Here is a 21,545-nt window from a genome sequence, read left to right as displayed (position 1 = left end):
ACTCAGTGCTATTCTCTTCATAATTGGGACCGCGAACGTGCAATTGTTGAATACCCATTCTGCATCAGAAATACGTGGAGCGGTTCGAACCGAAAGGACGCCAAAAATGTAGGTAAAGTAAACCACGAGCCTGCCAGGAGGAATGTTAGAGGAATCCAGAAAGAAGAAACTTAGGGCAAGTTGGCAAAAGAGGCGCCAAGGATGTATGAGCCGCAGAGCAGGTCGAGATGGCTGGGAGGGAGTCGGGAACGACCAGGGGTACCTGAGGCTCCAGCAGGACAGGAAAAGGGGATACAAGAGACAGGCAGGAAAACTGCAGGAGAAAGCCTAGACCTACTGAGCAGCGTCGACCTTCCAGAAGCAACGATAAGGGGCCAATGGCGAGGTAGGATTAGGGGTTGGGGAAACAATACGACAAAGTATACGAGGGTGCTTGACCGGGTGGGAAAGGGCGCACACGACGATGGGAAGCTGAGAAAAGACTGCAGGCATAGTGCAGGTACCAGGAGCCAAGCCAGCCGACGACCGCCACGAGACTTGCGCAGGCTGCAGCACCGCAGTCAGGAACCACTCCCCGGCCGAGTCCTGGCTGCGCAGGGGGCGGAGCATCTGTGTGTGGGCGGGCCGAGGGGCGGGACCTATGCCTGACGAGCCCGGAGGAAGCGGCGGCTGCGGGCAGGGCGGGGCGGCGGCAACGGCGGCGGCGGCGGGGGAGGGGCGCGGCGTCAGCGCGTCGCCGGCTGGGGCGCGCCGGTGGCCAGGAGGGAGAGACGAGGAGGAGGAGGAGGAGGAGGAGGTGAGTAGGCTCCGGGTTGGGGAGCCGCGCGGGCCGGCGGGGAGGCGGGGAGCGCGGCCCCTCCCCTCCCCGGCGCCCGCCTCGCGGGGCCGCGCGGCGCGGAGTTCCCAGAGGGGCCGCGGAGGCGGCGGCGGCGGCGGCGCGGGTAGCCGGGAGCGGGGAGGCGGAGCTGAGGCCGCGCGCTTCCCGGGCGCACGCGCTGCGCTCCCTGCGCTGCCGTCTACTCTGCGCTAGCAGCCGGGCGTCCAGGCCCTGCGTTTCATTCCTCCAGTAAACTGGCCATTTTCTGATTTCATTTTCTCGGTCACTGCGCTTCGCGCGTGCCGCCTTCCCCGGGCGCGCCGTTTCTTCTGCGCACGAACGGCGGGGAAGGGCGGGGGAGCGTCGCCCTGGCGCCGGGAGAGGGGAGGCCGGGCTCCCCAGTGTGGCCGGAGTAGACCGAGGGGCCTCTTCTCGCCGACCACAAGGCATCCTGGCCCTAGGAGAGCGAGCCCCGAGCTTTTTTTCTGCAGGAAACCTACGCTCCAGCCCCTTATCTCCCCGCTTTGCTGACCTCCCTAGCGCCCCTCTCCTCTGTCAGCAGAGACGAAGACTTCACTTTGTCCGCTCGCCCTCCCGCCCCCACATCCATCGTCTTGAAGATTCAGCACATGCGTCTTATTTTATCGTGTTTAAAAAGTCTGGTTCTTTTCAGTTGGAAAAGTTTCCAAGTTAAAGTTTTGAGAATCTAGTGCGGAAGGTGCAATAATGTATCAGTTTAACTTTAGGCTGGATTTTTTTTTTTTCCTCGCAAATACAACTTTTAGAGTCTTCGGAGAACTATGCAGCTTTAGATTATGTCTGAGATTCTTAAATTAGTGCCTTGAGGTCGTGTGATGGGAGGTTCAAAGAGAAGGGTTTATTTGACACTTTTTCCTCCACCTGTATCACAGTTTGAAATGGAAAACGTTGAGTTGATGGTGATTTTCCACCCGAGGTGGATTTCATTATGCAGCCCTGAGCTGGCTGCTCTGGTTCCCTTTGGTTATTTGGTGCTACCCCTGAAGTTGATTTTAAAGCTTAACACAATGGTCAGGTAAAGAAGCTGAAGAAAAAGAAGTTCAGTATAGTTCAATAGAACCATTCTGTTGGATTCTGTTAACCTGTTTAGCCTCAAGCTTTAACCATGACAGGAGTTTAATGTAGGAACCTACATACCAAGCGCAATATTGAATTTTAATTAGTGTTTTCCAGGTCTGACACGGGATAGTCTTCTACTGCTTTTTGTTACTCATTTTCCTTAGGGTCCTGTCCTGTTTAATGAAACCATTTTAGTATTGAGAGTGGAAGGAGTACCTTTTGAATCATGAACTCTCCTTGACAAACTTTAAAACAATGGATAGATAAAATCTGAAGCGTGATTCTATGGTAAGGTAGAAAACTGTAAGTGTTTTAGCATTACCAATTCGAGAAGTGAAGATAGCTTTTCTGGTTCTATTTTGAAATCATTTTAGACCTTAGTGTAATCCAATCCCTTTGTTTTACGGAGAAATTAAGAATCACAAGTTTTTGGAAGAGATGGAGCAGGAGCTGAATAGAACTAGTTGCCTGAATTAAACACTTTAAATATGTAATTCAAACCTCCTTGATGGACATTCATATACAAAAGTATGTTTTGATTATGGTATCTTAAAAAAAGTCAAATATTGTAGATTCTTCCCAGGTGACAACCTCCTCTACATTGACCACCTCTTTAAGTTGACCTAATTTTCATAGACCAGACATACACTACATGTACTTATCAGTATGGTAGGTCTAGTTCTTATGTTAACACTTCTGTACGTTGACAATTCTGTTACAGTCTTTGGGGGGGGTAAACTTGTAAGAGGTTCTACTGTAATTAATAAATTTCCATTTCCTCCCCCTGCTTTGTTAGTTTGTGATTTGCACCCATTAGATAAAAATGGTATAAATATTTATAGGTGGGAAATGTTCACAGTCTGTCATTTGAAACATTACTTTCCAGTTTTGTTTGAATTTAGTAATTATTTTGCATCTGAAGAAACTATTCATATTTTTGATTCAGATAGGCTGTCACTTCCAAGAGATTGGTATTTCAAGTCTTAGAGTTATGGTGTATATAACCTTGATGCAGCTGGATGATGGGGATGAGTTCTGAGAAATGCGTAAGCTTTGTTGTGGGAACATGGAGTGTGCTTACACTAGATTTTATAGCCTAGTATATGTCTAGGCTATGTGGTATAGACTATTGCTCCTAGGCTATAGGAGCATGTTTCTGTACTGAATACTGTAGGCAATTGTAACACAATGGTGTGTATCTAAACAAATTTAAACATAACAAAAATACAGTGTTATAATCTTATGGGATCACCATCAGATATGTGGTCATTGAAATGTGATGCAGTGCATGACTGTTAGTTAGGAAGAGAGATCCTATCACATGAAATTATCTAATTCCAGCATCTGCTACATCACTTTTAAGTGGGCCTCAAATGGATGAGTCTTATGTGTTTACTAGGGTGCAGTGAATTTGTGTCTCCTACAGCACAGTGTTTAATGTAGGCATTTAATAAATGTGTGTTGACCTGTGTACACTTTTCTAGTATGGGCTTCATGGAAGATGGACCATGTTTTATTCTTCTGTGTATGTCTAGGTCAAGTGTAGTGGGACTCTGTGAATGGTTGTGATCTTGTGGGCTTGATAAAATTTATGAAGATAGAAAAGAGCCTAGAAGTCCTAAATCATGAATACAGTAACTTGAAATAACTCATTTTGTTTTTTGTATTGAGACGAATATCTTGTTAGGTTGAATTCCAAAATTGAAAGAGGTAGCAGTATCAGGTATTTTAGAAAAATTGGGGGAAGAAACATAATATTAGGAATTTTGTTCTTGTTATAAATCACTGAAATTGGGAAAGGACACCTTTTTTTATATTTAACTTTTTGTTTTAAATTTCAATATGTTTAGGAGGTATAAATGCAGTTTCGTTACAGGGATTTATTTTACAGTTGGGACACTAATTTTAAATAATTTTTAAATTTAGTGATGGAATACTTAAGTCATACTAGAATAAGTCAAAGTTTCCATTGGAGCAAAGTTTGACAACCATAAATTGATGCTATAATTGTTACTATAGACCACGTTTTAAAGCCCTGACTTCACTACAAGGATATTTTTCATCATCTAGATACTTGTAAGACATACGACTTTTGGAGTTCAGACTACCTTGGTAGGCTGTCCTAAGATGAAACTTTATACAGTTTTAGTTTGTATTTGATAAATTGTGCTCCATGTTGTTGATACTTAAAGAAGAAACATTGTGCTTTCTTTTCTTTCTCTCTCTCTCTTTTTTTTTTTTTAACCACGTTTTAAAGCCGTGACTTCACTACAAGGATATTTTTTTCATCATCTAGATACTTGTAAGACATACGACTTTTGGACTTCAGACTACCTTGGTAGGCTGTCCTAAGATGAAACTATATACGGCTGTCCTAAGATGAAACTTTATACAGTTTTAGTTTGTATTTGATAAATTGTGCTCCATATTGTTGATACTTAAAGAAGAAACATTGTGCTTTCTTTTCTTTTTTTTACTTAGTTTTTTCCTTACCTCTTCTTTCTTTAGTGAATCATAATGTTTTATTTATGTTTTGAAAGCAGAGGAGGCCAAATGCAGTGGCTGATGCCTGTAATCCCACCACTCTGGGAGACCAAAGCAGGAGGATCACTTGAGCTCAGGAGTTTGAGACCAGCCTGAGCAAGAGCAAGACCCTGTTGCTACTAAAAATGGAAAATTAGCCCACCTAAAGTCTCAGCTACTTGGGAGGCTGAGGCAGGGGGATTTCTTGAAACCAGGAGTTAGAGGTTTCTGTGAGCTAGGTTGAAGCCATGGGCATTTTAGCCTGGGCAACAGAGTGAGACTATCTCAAAAAAAAAAAGAGAGAGAGAAAAACCTGAGGAAAATAATTTGAACATTTCTTTTGGAAAGTACTACCATTCTATTCTTTGACTAGTTTTGGTAAAATTTGGCTTAGCACATGCAGGGTCAGTTTCATAGAGTGATTCCTAATTGAACATGTAGAGTTTGATAGATAATAGCCTTCACAGGGACAGTATCTTTGGACTTTAATGCATTTTTTTTTCTACTGGTACTATTACTGAAGGCAGTTGCACAGTAGAGTATGATGATGTTTAGTTATTTATAGGAAGTAAATCATATCACATCTGTCATTGCTAGTTCTTATATCAGATCTGGTTTACCTGGCCTACCCATGCTAGGTCATTCCCTCCTACCCAGACTGAAGATCTGTTAAGGCCCCTATCTCCCCTACTCCCTATAGCAGGAGGAATCTCCATTGCTCACAGAGGTGTGGTTTCTCACCACAGCCTTGGCATATACTGAGTTTGCCTGTGAAATTTTCAATTTTGAAAAAATGCTTTTCCTGTGAAGAGTTTTGAAATAATATGGCTTGAATATCTTAACTAAGTGTAAGACATCTAGAATATTTCAATGTAGTTGTAAATGGAATCAGGATAGTAAATTAGACAATTAGTAAGAATATATAGTCCTTTCCTCTCAGACTCTGTAAAGTCACACTTAAGTAATTTAGACAGATGTTAATTTTTTTTTTTTTTGAGGATTAAAAATTAGCCAGAGGAGCAATCCCAGTCTTTTCTTTAGTAAGCAGTAAATAGTTTATAAGATTTGAGGTTTCTTGTGTTGTATCTCTTTGTATTCCATGCTCCTTGTGGAACTGGAACCTTGTCTTAAGCCTTTCTTTTATTTTTTATTAAGCCATAACCATATAGATCATAGATGCATTAATGCATTTATGGGGTACAATGTGCTGATTTTATGTACAATTTGGAATGCTTACATCGAACTAGTTAATAAATCCTTCACCTCTTTTACTTAATTATTGTATTAAGACATTTATACTCTATACTTAATAGATTAGACATGTACCCTTGCAATATTTGTCTTAAGCCTTTTTAGACACCCTACTATCCTGGTCATCTCTCTTATGTCAAGAACTAGGACCTGTTCTTGTCCACATGTGGGTGGATAGGGTTTCATGAGCCAAAATACTATACGATAGTGTCTCCTGGACTCGAGCTCACCAGGTTGACCTGTTAGATACTGCAATTTGGACTCTTTTGCTGTTACAATTTGAACCTATTTTAGGGTCAACTTTTCATTTGCAGTAGGGACTCAGGGACAGCCTGAATTCATACAGTTATGAGTGAAAACCTTTTTCCTGACTATCTCGCTGTTGGGTTCTCTACCTTCTTAGTGGAGATAGGGGTGATTTGTATCCGATTTCAGTGGTAGCTAATTATTTTTCTGACTGTTTTCTTTCAGTTTTGAGCTTTCATTTGATCAGGTATATATTTTACATTCCTTCTAGACTGTGTGGACAGAAAGGGTGGGCACTGGATCTGTTGTCTTACTGGCAATGTACTCAGTATTCAGTACAGTGCCTGGCACTTAGCAGATAATATAGAAATATTGATTAGATGGACATTCTTCCCAACAGTAAGTCTGTTAGTGTGGAAAGCCAGGGCTTACATGGAAATTTAAAATTCATTCAGGAAGTTTAGATATTTCATTGCCTCCATTAGTACTAGAGAGTCTGTGTATTTTAAATTATAGCAATACCTACATAAAAATGGCTTCATCAGTAAACTGACAAAGGACATTTACTTAAGAAAAGGTATATAATTTTCACTGGTTTTTACTGTAAGGCATCAAACATTCAAATTTTTCTTGAGTTTGATTAATATGTATATATTATTTTATATTTCTTACACAAAGAAGTTTTTTGTCACTGTAAAGAAGTGAGTTTAATGGCCCTATTTTTGTTCATTAGTAATTACATACTAAGGAGTAAATTCTCATTAAAAGGCCCTTAAATGCCTGCTCATAAAAAAGAGACTTCTTTGATTTTGTGCTCCTTATATTCCCAGTTATTGTATTGAGACAAGTCATCAAACTCTTTAGTAGTCTAAACCTTTAATTTGGTTGCAGAACAGTAGTCATGTATTGAACACCCAAATTACCATGTCTTTAACAAGGAATGCAAACACTTTGTATTAAAAAGGTAATGACCATAACTTTGCTTGTAGAATTTCTTGTGCTAATTTTTTAAAGAGGACTTTTGAAGTAAATTTCCCGTGAAGGCCCAAATCTTGTATTTTTAATGATAGTGGGAAATTTGTATATGTGTAGCGAGGAGGTGGTGGTAATTTTTGTAGTGGTATTTTTAAGTGGACAGTTTACTAATTATGTTGAGGTAGACACTTTACAACTCTAAAAGGAAAACTTCCATTATCTGAATGAAATGAGGTACATGAAATTAATTCAGATAAGTGGAGGAATCCTTTGTATATAAATGATGCGTGTCAAAGGACATGACCTCAATCTTGATTTTTTTTTTTCCTCCTCATATATTTGTCAGCTTCTTTTACATTACTAGTTTCTTTGATACATTACTAGAATCTTTGATTCTCTGATTCTTAGGAATCTTTGATAGAAGGGGGTGAAGTTTCTTTTTCTCTTTTCTGCAGAGGAATCCTAAGTGTGATATTCTGTGACAAATATGATTGCTCATCTCTCCCCAGTACTGCCTGCTGTTTTAGGTGGTACACCACAGAGCTTCCATTTTGTCACCTTCCTGTCAAACATGTGGGGACTCCTTGAGAATGTGATTTGTTTGAAAGTAAAGCCACAGTCCCCAGTCTAATTTCAAGATGCTTATACTTCCTAAAAGTTGAGTTACAAGTTCTAAGAGTGAATAGAGCTAGATAAACTTTGATTGCTTCTCCTTCTCCCTTAGGGTTTAATATTGAGCAACCATCTTATAGTGAAGGTCCTTAAAATAGAAACAAACATGGGTCATGACCTCTGACCTCGATGTATCCAAATTTGAAATGGAAATTTACTGATTGATAGGATTTAGGAAAGTTTTAGAAAAGTGATTATCTGCTGCAGTTTATTAAGTTTTGCGGCAGTCTTGTGCTCCTGGCACCTGAAAACTATTGTGTAATCTGTAGAGAGCCTGTGTATCTATGATGACATTGTCCTGTAGGCTTTTTTTGTTTTGTTTTTAAATAGAGGCACAGCCAGAGGGATGCATGTCAGTGCTTTCCTAAGTAATTTTAGTTCTTTGTTTAACATCACCTGTAAGTTCTTTACTAAAAGCACCTGAAAACATGGCTTTTTATTTTCACTGCGCACCAGCTTCATTTTCTTTTTCACCTCTTGGTTTTCCAGATGCAACATGGTTCATATCTTCATTGCCTTGGGTAAAGGGAGTTCTGTATCCAGATATCAGCAAGTTCAGTATCCAGATCTTTTGACCAATTCCTAGGTCATTGTCAAAGGCCTTCTTAAATGTATGTAGGTGTTGTGACTGACGATTTTGGGCTTTAGGTTAAGTCCATACTGATTTTAACTCTATGGTTTATGAGCAGCATGTCTTTGGGGGAAGTTACTTTTCTTCTCTCAGTTTCAGTTTCCTCATCTATAAAATGGGGGTAATATCACTTGACAATGTCGAATCTATTTTTTTCTTTAAGAGTAACCTCAGTTGCGTTAAATTTGTTGTCATATTCAGACAGAGTGAATTAACTGTCTAGAGTGTGCCATTTATTTTTTTATTTTATTTAATTATTTTTTTATTGTTGGGGATTCATTGAGGGTACAATAAGCCAGGTTACACTGATTGCAATTGTTAGGTAAAGTCCCTCTTGCAATCATGTCTTGCCCCCATAAAGTGTGACACACACCAAGGCCCATTTAAAAAGGAAGTGGATTTTATTCCACTTGAAGACAAAGGTAATCAAGTTAGTAAAAATCTTTTCAAATGGAAGTCTTGTTCAGTTGACTTTAAAACCTTGTAAGACTCTAGTAACTATAAGTCTGTTTATATACAAATAATATACTCATGTATACTCATGGTATAGCATGGCATAGTATGTGTTGTACTCTGGAGTCAGAGAAACTTAGATTTGTGTGTAGATTATCTACTACTTTGCACTTAGTAGAAAAAAGTACCCTCGGACAGGGTACTTTACCTATTTGATACCAAGTTTTAGCCTGTAAAATTAGTAATAAACATACAAAGAATAATGAAAGGGTAAAAAAAGGATAATAAAAATGTTGTGAAGACTTAAGAAGTAAGTTTTATACAGAATAGTTTCCTTTTCTTCGCTCCAGTTTTTCTCTTTGATAGCTTAAGTATAGCAGCTAACTAATAGGGTTATTAGGATTAAATGAGTTAATAAATGTTAAGTATTCACTAAATGTTGATTGTTTTTGTTATTCATGTTATTGTTAATTCAGTTTCAGAACAGATTAGCCTGATTTTGAGTTAAAGAATTCATGCAGATATTTGACATTTTCTTGTGATTCATGAGCACATTTATAAATTGCGGATGGTGGATTTTGGGATTGTTAGGTCTGTTTGGATGTTCTTTGGTCTCCTAGTCAAGAATGTATACTGGTACTGAGTTGAACTGATGATTGAGTGATTACAGATCCAGAGCAATCCCACACAGTTCATTACAGGAAAGAAAAAGAAGCCATATGAAGTAGAAGTGAAGAAGGTAGCTATATAAAGTGAAAATAGGTTCCAGAGAGAGAGGAATGGGTCAGTCTCCACCAGTGAAGATCCCAGAGTCAGAGTACACGCTACCGTTTGTATGCTCACTTACTTGTCTAGTCTTTCTCCTGGCAAGATAGGTTGTCATTTCTTGCCTTTGGGGTGATTGACAGGTTGGGGTTATATAACAGATTAGGTAATAGACTAGGTTACGGGGCGGTTTCTCTTTCTTTTTATTTTAATTTCTTTCCTTCTTTTTTTCTTGAAACAAGAGCCTCACCGTGTTGCCCTCACAGCTCACAGCAACCTCAAACTCTTGGGCTTAAGTGATTCTCTTGCCTCAGCCTTCCAAGCAGCTGGGACCACAGGTGCCTTTACAACGCCTGGCTATTTTTTATTGCAGTTGTCATTGTTGGTTAGCTGGCCCTGACCTGGGCTTGAACCTGCCACCTTGGGTGGCGGTATATGTGGCTGGCATAGTAACCACTGTGCTATGGGTACCCAGCCCGGTTTCCCTTTCTATACCTATGTCTTCCCCAGAATCCTTTGCAAAAACCCCACCCACCTATGCTAATTAGATGTTAATGAGACGTAGGTCAGATGAAGGTCACTGGAAGCTCCTTACTGGGTATGTTCCCACCAGAGAACAGTTCCCAGCTGCAGTTTGATTCTTAGCTACAATTCAGTTTTTGCTCTCTGTCCTTAGCCCCTTCCTTGTTTATACTCCCCCAGACCTAACTGGTTAGCAATTTATTCATAGCTTTCAGTGTTGCCTTAAGACAACACTTCTCAAATTGTGGTGTACAGACCAGTGTGGGTAACGGAATAAAAACTGTTCAGGGGATCCATGAGGTCAAAATTGTTACAGTAATAATAACTTTTTGCCTTTCTATTGCTTTGGCATTTGCCCTGCTGATGCAAAAGCAAAGATGGATAAAACTGTGGGTGTCTTAGAAATTAAATGGCAGTGGTGCCAAACTGTACTAGTAATCATGGTATTCTTCACTGTCATGCATTCAGAGGAAAAAAGCTAATTTCATTTAAGATAAAAGTGAACAGTTATTACTTGATGAAATAGTAACAATTATTAAGTTATTAAATCTTGACCCTTGAGTATACAGGAAGTATGTAAAAAGTACTGCTACATATCCAGAATATACTTCTCGTTTAGAGCAGTGGTTCTCAACCTTCCTAATGCTGTGCCCCTTTAATACAGTTCTTGTGGGTCGCAACCCACAGGTTGAGAACCTCTGGTTTAGAGGAAAAAACCCTATGGAATTTTTTTGAGTTGCTAGGGAAACTAGCCATATTTTGCATGAAATGTTATTAATACTTGAAAGAATGACTACCAAGCTCTGATTATTTAGACTTTGGAAGCCATTTTCTTGAAAATGAACAAAAGTGAGTCTTTCAATACAAGGAAAACAATTGCCAGTTTTGTTGCTAGTAATAAAACTAAAACTCTCAAATAAAAATAAAAAGTTTAGAAAACTTGAGTTACCTGGTTTGCTTGTTATCAGTTTCCCAATACTTGAGAGATTGTCCTGATGAGATGGATGGTGATATCAATGACCTATATAGTGTAATGAATTTTGCAGGATTTGTAATATCTGCATAACTTAATGAACTGATGTTTTCAAAATGACAAGTGTTTGAAATTATGGGTAACAAATTCTTTCAAAAAGCAAGTAACAGAATACAAAAAGTTTATATGTATGTGATTCTGTAGTATAACTAATCCTTAAGAAACTTGTACTTGTCAAGTTTTGGTGTAGTACCAAAAAAGAATATCTATAGTGATATGAACAAGCTATTATATATTTTTTTTACTCTGGATTTGCATGAGACATTATTCATACAGCTCAATGAAAACAACATATCACAACAGATTGAATGCAAAAGCAGATATGAGAATCCAGCTGTCTTCTATTAAGCTAGACATAAATTTGTAAAACCTATATAACAGTATCATTTTTTTGTTTTGGAAAGTAATTTTTTTCACAAAATGTTATTTATCTTATTAAATATGTTATCTCATTACATTTTGAAAATAAATTAGTAGGTCAGGTGTGGTGGCTCATGCCTGTAATCCTAACACTGGGAGGCCAAGGTAGGAGGGTCCCTTGAGCTCAGGAGTTTGACATAAGCCTGAGCAAGAGTAAGACCCTGGCTCTACTAAAAATGGAAAAGTTAGCTGGGTGTTGTGGCTGGTGCCTGTAGTCCTAGCTACTTGGGAGGCTGAGGCAGGAGGATTGCTTGAACCCAGGAGTTTGGGGCTACTGTGAGCTAGGTTGACGCCACAGCACTCTAGAATGGGCAAGAGAGTGAGACTCTGCCTCTTAAAAAAAAAAAAAATAATAGGGGGTGGCACCTGTGGCTCAAGGAGTAGGGCACTGGCCCCATATACCGGAGGTATTGGGTTTAAACCTGGCCCCTGGCCAAAAAACTTGGAAAAAAAATAAGTGAAATGGGAATAACTGAGTGATGAAAGAAAGGTTTAAGAAAATAATAATACTTAAAATTTTTCTCATTTAATTTTTTATATGGTAAGTACTGATAATTATAACTCACATAAACAAAATCTCTCTGGAATATTCAGTAAGTTTTAAGAGCGACAAAGGGGTCCTGACACAAAAAATTTGACTACTGCTTCTTTAAGGGAAGAAGCTAGACTTATGAAATGAGTGAAGTTATAAAATTTACATGCCTCTAATATTTTTCCCTGCTTGTAAGGATATGTCATTGGACTTGTGTGACATTTTCCAAAAAGGCAAAGGGTTCTTGAATTTGTTTTTAACGATTTTCATTTTTATTTAAGATTGACACTACCTGTATGGTTGCTGCCCCCAGTTGAGATATGGGTATGGTCATTCCTAACAGCCAATTCTTGCTTGACACTACTCTTTTTGATTGTAAGGTATAAAAGCAGTATCAGAGCTATTCACTGGCAAATTGCTTTAGGGTTGTAGTGATAGTTACTTTGCTAAAGGAGGGAGTGAGGAAAGGGAGGTAGGTCACTTGAGCCCAAAAGTCCAAGTCCAGCTTGGGCAATATAGGAAGACCTTGTTTCTCTTTCAAAAACAAAGTGCCAGACTATTCTGTCTTGATATTTATTTAATAACTATTTTTTAGTATAGTTAATCCACACTTTATGAAAGTGTGTATTACTTATAACAGTATAATATGAATTACAGTTGAGTTCTGTAGTACCATCATCAGTATGGGTGTTTCAGCCTCATTGCATACTATTAACGTCTTTCTGTGGGGGAATTTTATTTTGATTCCTAAAAATCTAGCCAAAAATGTTTCTCTTTTGTAATCCACCAGTGGCAGGGAACCCCTGTTTTCTCTTCACAATTGAAATGAGGTTGTTAAAGCTTTTATAGCAGCAATAGAGACATTTCTGAAACATTGCTTAGGAGACAACAGATATCTTGGATGGAGGCTATGTAATACTCTAAGATGAAGCATTTGTAGAAACTTTGGGCTTAACCAGCAATAGTGGAGGGAAAGAAAGAAGGATATTCTGGATGCTACTTGGAGATGACATACTGTCTTTGGTAAAAGGCGAAAGATTTATACGATCTGAAGAGAAACCAGAGTATGACATATTGTCTTTTGGAGCAAATGTTAAAAAGAGGTGTTTTAGGTTGGGGTTTTCTAGGTTGATAAATCTGTCTATATAGAGTTATGTTTTGTTGTGTACTTGTGTTTGGTTATGGTGTGAACTGAGCTCAAGTAACAGAATGGCAAGCCAGTTGGCAACAGTGAGCTTATCTTAGGTGAGAAGTTTGAATATATAAGACAAGTGATGATCTCCAGTGGCAGTCATGTTCAGGAGTGTTGAGGCTAGAGGAGTGTTGGAATATGCAGGCAGTTCACAAGGGCCCCCAAACAAATTTAGATGATGCTGTTAGAGAAGGTGTAGAACTGATAATTAGCTGGCACATAGTTCAAACAGTGCTGTGACTTAGCCCATTGCTGCTGAATCTCTGGCAGGAAATAGACTTTTAAGACATATCTAGTGGGCGGCGCCTGTGGCTCAAGGAGTAGGGCGCCGGTCCCATATGCCGGAGGTGGCGGGTTCAAACTCAGCCCTGGCCAAAAAAAAAAAAAAGACATATCTAGTACAGGAAGTCTATTATGGAGAATGATTGATATAAAGCAGAAATCCAGAACCAGGAGAACCTGGAGACATGGAATAGATATGGAATAGGAACTGGAGAATTGGAATTTGAGCTCCTTGTTATCTTCTTGTCCAAGGCCAGTATTGATCCCTTGGATTGAGGCAAGTCTGAGCCAAAGAGGAGAACAAATTGACTAGAGCTGTATACATTGTAGTAACAGGCCTGGCCTAACAAATATTTCTTAATGGAATGGACTAAAGTAAGGAAGGGAACATTATAGCCTTTTCATTTAGGTTCTTCATGTAATAGACAATAGGTATCATTACTATCCACTGAAAAGTCGACTAGGCTAGGGGTTGGCAGACTTTTCCAACGCCCTTGAACAAGACAGTAAATATTTCAGGCTCTATGGGTTATACAGTCTTTGTTACACCTACTCTAGTCTGCCACTATACTGTGGAAGCAGCTATACAAAAATACCTAAGTGAAGGAGCATGGCTGTGTTCCAGTGAAGCCTTATTTATGGAAACTGAAATTTGAATTTCATGTAATTTTCACATGTCACAACATATTAGCCTTAAAAAAAAAAAACTTTTTTCAACCATTTGAACATATCAAACCCATTCCTAGATCATAAATGTACAAGAATAGGTAGCATGCTGGAATTTGGCCTTCAGGCTCTAGTTTGCTGACTCTTGTTCAGACAAATGATTATCAGTTATGATGCTGACAGCTTAGTATTGCTGAAATAATTGTTTTCTAGGACAATGCTATTGGTGACACTGTCTTGTTTTATAGGTGACACTGATGATAAAAATCCATTCAAGAATTTAGATGTGACATCTGCAGCAGGTTCAGATCTCTCAGCTATAAGACAAACGGGATACTTCCTACGGATTGTCATCTATTATGCACTGAGCCAAAATTCGTTACTGACATTGTCTGGGTGAGCTGCCTGCTGGGTCCAGTGATGCACTAGTAGACAAAGAAGTTGAAAAAGAAGTCTGGCATGTTCCTTGGATGACTGGCAGAGTGTTACACCAATATGGCATCAAGCCCTACTGTGATTCCAAGGATTTCATGGCTAAAAAAAATAAAATAAGAAATTTTTATTTTTTGGTGGTGGTGATTGGTGTGGTTTAAGTAAATTTGATCTTTACTTGGGGAATGTGTGGTGTTACCATTCCATAATGATATACAGTAATTGGTAATAGAGATTTAAAGATCCTGTTTTTATTTATGAAACTTATGTAGTTATCACCTTTTAGTCTTGGTTTCTCTTACTCTGGGAAATACAGTAAAGAAAAACATCTGTTTACTAAAAAGGTTAATTTAAGGACTATGATTTTCACATTGAAGTGTTTGCTTGGGAGATCTTGAAATTGTATCTTCGCCTAGAGTATTTAAAATATGTTTCTATTTCCAAAAAGCTGTTATGCTCAGAATTTTCTAGGAAAACATGCTTTTTTTGTTTTTTTTTTTTTTTTGAGACAGAGCCTCAAGCTGTTGCTTTGGGTAGAGTGCTGTGGCATCCCAGATCACAGCAACCTCCAAATCCTGGGCTCAAGCAAGTAGCTGGGACTACAGGCTCCCACCACAACGCCTGGCTGTTTTTTGGTTGGAGCCATCATTGTTGTTTGGCAGGCCCGGATTGGATTCAATCCTGCCAGCTCAGGTGTATGTGGCTGGTGCCTTAGCCACTTGAGCCACAGGTGCTGAGCTGAGGAAAACATGCTTTTGAGGAGACACTTACACTCAGTAGTAAGTAGAAAATCATACTGTACAGTGTTAGTGTACATAGAATAGTTGAATTCATAAATTAGTATTTTCAGAACCTATTAACTAAATTCACTTAAAATGATTTCGCAAGCAGATATGAACTGGAAATAAACCTATGTATTTTTTTTTAGAACTATCGAATCATAAGAAAACTGGAATGTTAAAGTATTCTCTACCAAATTGATGTTTTATTTGGTAAGAGTCTCTGCTTTTGGTATACATCTATTTTTACCAGTAACAGAGGATTTGAAAGCAGTGTTGGGAAATGCAGTGGGTGGATTCTCTCTCAGAATTGAATCTCATTTTTTTCCTCAGTGAATCTTCAATTTTTTTTTATCTTAGCATTCAGCAAAAACTCTTGATACTAGGATATAAAACAGATTACATTTTACATAACTCATACAGCTCATCTACAAACAGTAAAAGACTTCCTCGTGACTTACCTTGAAATCTTTATTCAGAGCATATACTGTTCAGTTTGTCAGTGTGCCACTGCCATTACTGCATGTCTTTGGTCAGAGTGCAGTGCAACTTAACACAGTTATCCTGCGCGGAAAAAGATCTGCACGTTGCTGGGTAGTGGAAGTTACACACATCTAATTTATAAGGCAGATTAGAGATCAGAATCACATGTAACTAAGCTTTATGTGGAATTGATTTCATTTCATAGTTTTTAAACTTTTTTCATTGAAGCAATGCCTGTAACTGAAAGACGTGTGTTGTAGTATTTGCATACCTTAAACTTCTTTGAATCGGGAATGAAAATGTTCTTATAGATGGTTGGATCCTAAAACTCAGGAATTTTGAATTAAAATATCTTGTCATTCATTTATTATGCCATAATTGAACTGCCTTGGGGATTGGATCTGGAATCACTGTGATTAATATTTGGAAAACTTCATCACTTTTTAATATAACTCCCCTAGGAAGGACCATGATTTGGTATGGGTGTGTGTGTGTGTGTGTTTGAAGCAGCAAGTACCTTTTTATCTTACAGAGAAGATATATTTAATAAGTATATGGATTTAACATTGATATCCTGCTCAAATTAAGAAGGCCATTTTGGCCTTATGGAAGCCTTTGACAAGAATGAAGAAGCAATAAATTGAACACTGTGGATTGTAGTTTTTTTTTTTTTTCTTTTAAAGCAAATCCTTTCAAAGTGCAGTACAAAAGAATACATAAATACAGCTTGCAGTTATTTTTAATTTATCTGTCCATATTGAAATTGAGAACCATCTCATAAAAGGGAGTATTAAAATGTACATTGCTGTGTGGGGTTGCTCCTGCCTGTAATCCTAGCACTGGGAGGCTGAGCTGTGTGGATTGCTTGAGCTCAGGAGTTGGAGACCAGCCTGAGCAAGAGTGAGAACCCGTCTCTACTAAAAATAGAAAAATTAGCTGGGCGTGATGGTGTACGCCTATAGTCCCAGCTGCTTGGGAGGCTGAGGCAAGAGTATTGCTTGAGCGCAAGAGTTTCACGTTGCTGTGAGCTGTGACACCGAGGCACTCCAGCCTGGGGCACCAAAGTAAGTCTATCAAAACAAAAAAACAAAACAAATCAAGTTGTATACTACAGAATGCAGAATGCTATAATATGTAATCGATTTTGAGAATACAGTTCAAATAAGCATCTGTATTAGATCTTTTAGATAATTCTGTAGCCATTAATTGATTTATTGAGTATAATCAAGAGAAGAAGAGAATCCCAGTGTTTAAAACTAGTTTTGTATCACAAGTCAAAAGAGTATTTAATTTTATCCTCCCCTAGTTCCTGGTGTGGTAAGTCTTAGGATTACTTTTTGAGATGACAAAACCGTGAAATTTGGAGGTGTGAGAAGTAAGGATATCAGTGGGATAGAGTGGTTTGTTATCTTGTACTATTTACTATATATCAGACTTTGAGCAAGATACTTGGCATAAGTTCTATTCTTTCCACAACCCTGAAAGCAGATGAATTATCCTGATGAGGAAACTAGAGTTAAATGATACATTGAAAGTCTTAGGGTAAAAAGTGAAATAGAGACCTATAGCTAGTGGATCATTGTGTGCAGAGGCTTTTTCTATTGGTGATTGTCTGATACATGAAAAAATATAAAAGAGGGTGGTGCATGTGGCTCAATGGGTAGGGCGCTGACCCCATATACTGAGGGTGGTAGGTTCAAACCCGGCCCCGGCCAAACTGCAACAAAAAAATAGCTGGGTGTTGTGGCAGGTGCCTGTTGTCCCAGCTACTTGGGAGGCTGAGGCAAGAGAATCACCCAAGTTTAGGAGTTGGAGGTTGCTGTGAGCTGTGACACCACAGTACTCTACTGAGGGCGATAAAGTGAGACTCTGTCTCAAAAAAAAAAACAAAAACCTGAAAGGCTAACATACATTATGGGAAGGTTTTAAAGTTAACAGCTCTTAACACCAATGACTTCATGTTGGTGTAGTAGAATGACATTGGAGCCTTCCTGAAAAGTAGTGACATACTTTTGTAAATATTATATGTGGCCTCTAGAACTGAAGCATCTTATGGTTACCTGTGATATTAATAACATACAATATTGTATAGCTGAATTTTAGGTGTAAGTGATGTCATGGTATAAAATTCATATATAAAGGGTAGGTGATAATGAGCTACCACAGAAACTGGTGCATATCAAAAGCTGCATTGGATCAACTCCAAATAGAAGGTGTAGAAAAAGTACTCGGAAGAGAACTGATTTAAACAGTCTGATTATTAAACAGTTGGTATACAAGAGTGGTAACAGTGGATAATGGTGTCATGAAGCTCATTAAAATGAGAACTGTAAATGTTTGCAGGCTTTTCAAGCACATATATACAGGTCTCTAACAAAATACCTTCTTGGAAAGAACACATTCAGCCATTTGGTTAGTAACAGTGCCTTAATAGCAGCATTTTTAAATGTAAGAGACAACTGTGCAGCTGGGCTTTGGAGTCAATCAAATGATTGATTCAGTTATGTTTTTCTTGAAGTATAGAGATATAGGAGCTTTAACTTTGTCTCTGGCCCTCTTGCAAGAGTGAGATAAAGCACAGCTAATGAGGTGGTAAAGTGGTAAAATAGCATAAACATGAACACTTTGGTACCTTGGTGAGGGATATTGTGATGAAGATAGAACAGGTAAAACCATTGCAATTATTGAACTCATAATAGTTGAATGGAAAATACTTTTTCTTTCTTTCTTTCTTTTTTTTTTTAGATAGTCTCACTATATTACCCTTGGTAGAGTGGCGTACAGCTCACAGCAACCTCAAACTCTTGGGCTTAAGTCATTCTCTTGCCTCAGCCTCCCAAGTAGCTGGGACTGCTGGTACCGCCACAACGCCCGGCTATTTTTTTTTTTTTTTTTTTTTTTTTTGTTGCAGTTGTCATTATTGCTTGAACTGGCCCAGGCTGGGCTCGAACCTGCCAGCTTCGGTATATGTGGCTGGCACCATAACCACTGTGCTACGACCACTGAGCCTGGAAAATACTTTTCTAATTGTTTAAAAATAATAATAGAAAACAGGTTAGAGGTAAACAAATGAGGCAGTTGGGCAAGAGGTATATGAAGTAGGAGGGCTATTTAAGAGTGAGTCGTTGTTATGGTAGTCTTAGGGTTTTTACTCAAAATGGAGAGAATTTGGGAAGAGAGATTAGGAAAAGTGTTTTCAAAGTAGGTGTTATTAAAATGTGCTTGTGAGCTGCTCCAAGATTTCTAGGAGAGGAAATATTAGATAGGAGAGAAAAAGGATCTTTGCATGAAGTTCTGTTCATATTTTATGGTCAAAAGTGATGACCTGGTTTAGGTAACAGGTTCCCAAGAAAAGACATGTGATTACTTCCCTTCATTCTTGAACCCTTAAGGATGTTTCTATAGGCTAAAATTATTCTTGTATCTTGTGATAATGGGTAAACACTTTTGCCTTGGATTTGTGGTTTAGAATCTAATTTAGTCTATAACTTTGTTTTTTTTTTTATCAGTTTTATTTTCAGTTTTTTGGCAAGAGGTACACTTTACATTAACTATCTTTGACATCCCCAAGATATTGACTTTTAAAATCAACTTTATTAAGTATAATTTATATCCAATAAAATTAACTTATTTAATAGGTGTACAGTTCATAAATTTTGAAGTGTGTATACCCTTGTAACTATCCCCCATTCAAGAAATGAAACATTTTTATCACCCCTCAAAAGTTTCCTATAATATTTCAATCTGTCCTTTCCTTCCCTCCCCACAAGTAGTCAGCCACTGTTTTGATTTCTGTTTCCATAGCCTGTTCTTGAACTTCATATAGATGGAATCATAGAATATATATGTGTGTACTATTTTCTATCTGGTTTCTTTTTCCCAATATAATGTTTTTGAGATTTATCCGTGTTTTGTGTGTTAGTGGATCATTCCTTTTTGCTATTGAATTACATTTTACTATAATTTGTTTACCATTCTGTTAATGAGCATTTGACTTTTTCTCTGTTTTTAAGCCATTGTGTGAATAAAGTTGCCATAAACAGAATGTATAATCTTTTTGCGGACATATGTTAATATTTTAATTTTGCTGAGTTAAATACCTAAGAGTGACTTTATTAAATGTATGTATGAGATCAGTTAAGTTTGTTAACTCATCCTAGAAAAAGCTGCATGAATCATAGCTGAGTATCACTGTGGTCACCATCAGAGCTTCCCTTGGCGATCTAGTGACCATAGTGATAATCAGCCATGAATATGTAGCACTTTTTCTAGGATGAGTTCACAAACTTAATTGTCTAACCTTATATGACTTTTTATATACAGACAGTCCTTGGGTTACAAAGGAGATAGGTTCTGGTAGTTTGTTCTTAAGTTGACTTTGTATGTATTTTGGAGTGGGTACATTTATTTATTTATTTATTTTTTTATTAAATCATAGCTGTGTACATTGATACGATCACGGGGCATCATTCACTAGCTTTACAGACCGTTTACCAAGTTTCACATATACCCTTGTAAGATGCACCGCTGGCGTAGTCCCATCAATCCCCTTCCCTCTACCCACCTCCCCCCGCCCTCCCCTCCCTTTCCCCCTTCCCCCTATTCTTAGGTTGTAACTAGGTTATAGCTTTCATGTGCAAACCCTAAATTAGTTTCATAGTAGGTCTGAGTACATTGGGTACTTTTTCTTCCATTCTTGAGATACTTTACTAAGAAGAATATGTTCCAGCTCCATCCATGTAAACATAAAAGAGGTAAAGTCTCCATCTTTCTTTAAGGCTGCATAATATTCCATGGTGTACATGTACCACAATTTATTAATCCATTCATGGATCGATGGGCACTTGGGCTTCTTCCATGACTTAGCAATTATGAATTGAGCTGCAATAAACATTCTAGTACAAATATCTTTGTTATGATGTACTTTTTGGTCCTCTGGGTATATGCCCAGTAGAGGGATTACAGGATTGAATGGCAGATCTATTTTTAGATCTCTAAGTGTTCTCCATATCTCTTTCCAAAAGGAATGTATTAATTTGCATTCCCACCAGCAGTGCAGAAGTGTTCCCTTTTCTCCACATCCGCGCCAACATCTCTGGTCTTGAGATTTTGTGATATAGGCTAGTGTCACTGGAGTTAGATGGTATCTCAAAGTAGTTTTGATTTGCATTTCTCTGATGATTAAAGATGATGAGCATTTTTTCATATGTCTGAAGGCCGCATGCCTGTCTTCTTCAGAGAAGTTTCTCTTCAAATCCGTTGCCCAGCCTGCGATGGGATCCCTTGTTCTATTCTTGCTAATGTGTTTGAGTTCTCTGTGGATTCTGGTTATTAAACCTTTGTCAGAGACATAACCTGCAAATATCTTCTCCCATTCTGAGGGCTGTTTGCTTGCTTTACTTACTGTGTTCTTGGCTGTGCAGAAGCTTTTTAGTTTGATCAAGTCCCAGTAGTGTATTTTTGAAGCTGCTTCAATTGCCCGGGGGGTCCTCCTCATAAAATACTCACCCAGCCCGATTTCTTCAAGGGTTTTCCCTGCACTTTCTTCTAGTATTTTTATAGTTTCATGTCTTAAGTTCAAATCTTTGATCCAATGAGAGTCTATCTTAGTTAATGGTGAAAGGTGTGGGTCCACTTTCAGTCTTCTACAGGTTGCCAGCCAGTTCACCCAGCACCATTTGTTAAATAGGGAATCTTTTCCCCACTGAATGTTTTTTTTTTTTTTTTTAGAGACAGAGTCTCACTTTATGGCCCTCAGAAGAGTGCCGTGGCA

At 38.5% G+C, this 21,545-nt stretch overlaps 1 protein-coding gene across 1 annotated transcript in view; it reads left to right on the top strand.

Annotated features, from left to right (window-relative positions):
- Window positions 1-722: 722 nt before the first annotated feature.
- The window catches only part of GTDC1 (glycosyltransferase like domain containing 1), a 444,137-nt gene continuing 423,314 nt past the window's right edge, over window positions 723-21,545 (top strand). The window contains 2 exon segments of the mRNA XM_053596486.1: window positions 723-796; window positions 14,327-14,474. The gene's annotated coding sequence lies outside the window, so the exon portion shown is untranslated.

Source organism: Nycticebus coucang, chromosome 7 (genome assembly GCF_027406575.1).
Source record: "Nycticebus coucang isolate mNycCou1 chromosome 7, mNycCou1.pri, whole genome shotgun sequence".
NCBI lineage: Eukaryota > Metazoa > Chordata > Mammalia > Primates > Lorisidae > Nycticebus > Nycticebus coucang.
Note: the sequence above shows the minus strand (reverse complement) of the source record. Positions and strands in the feature narration are given on the sequence as shown.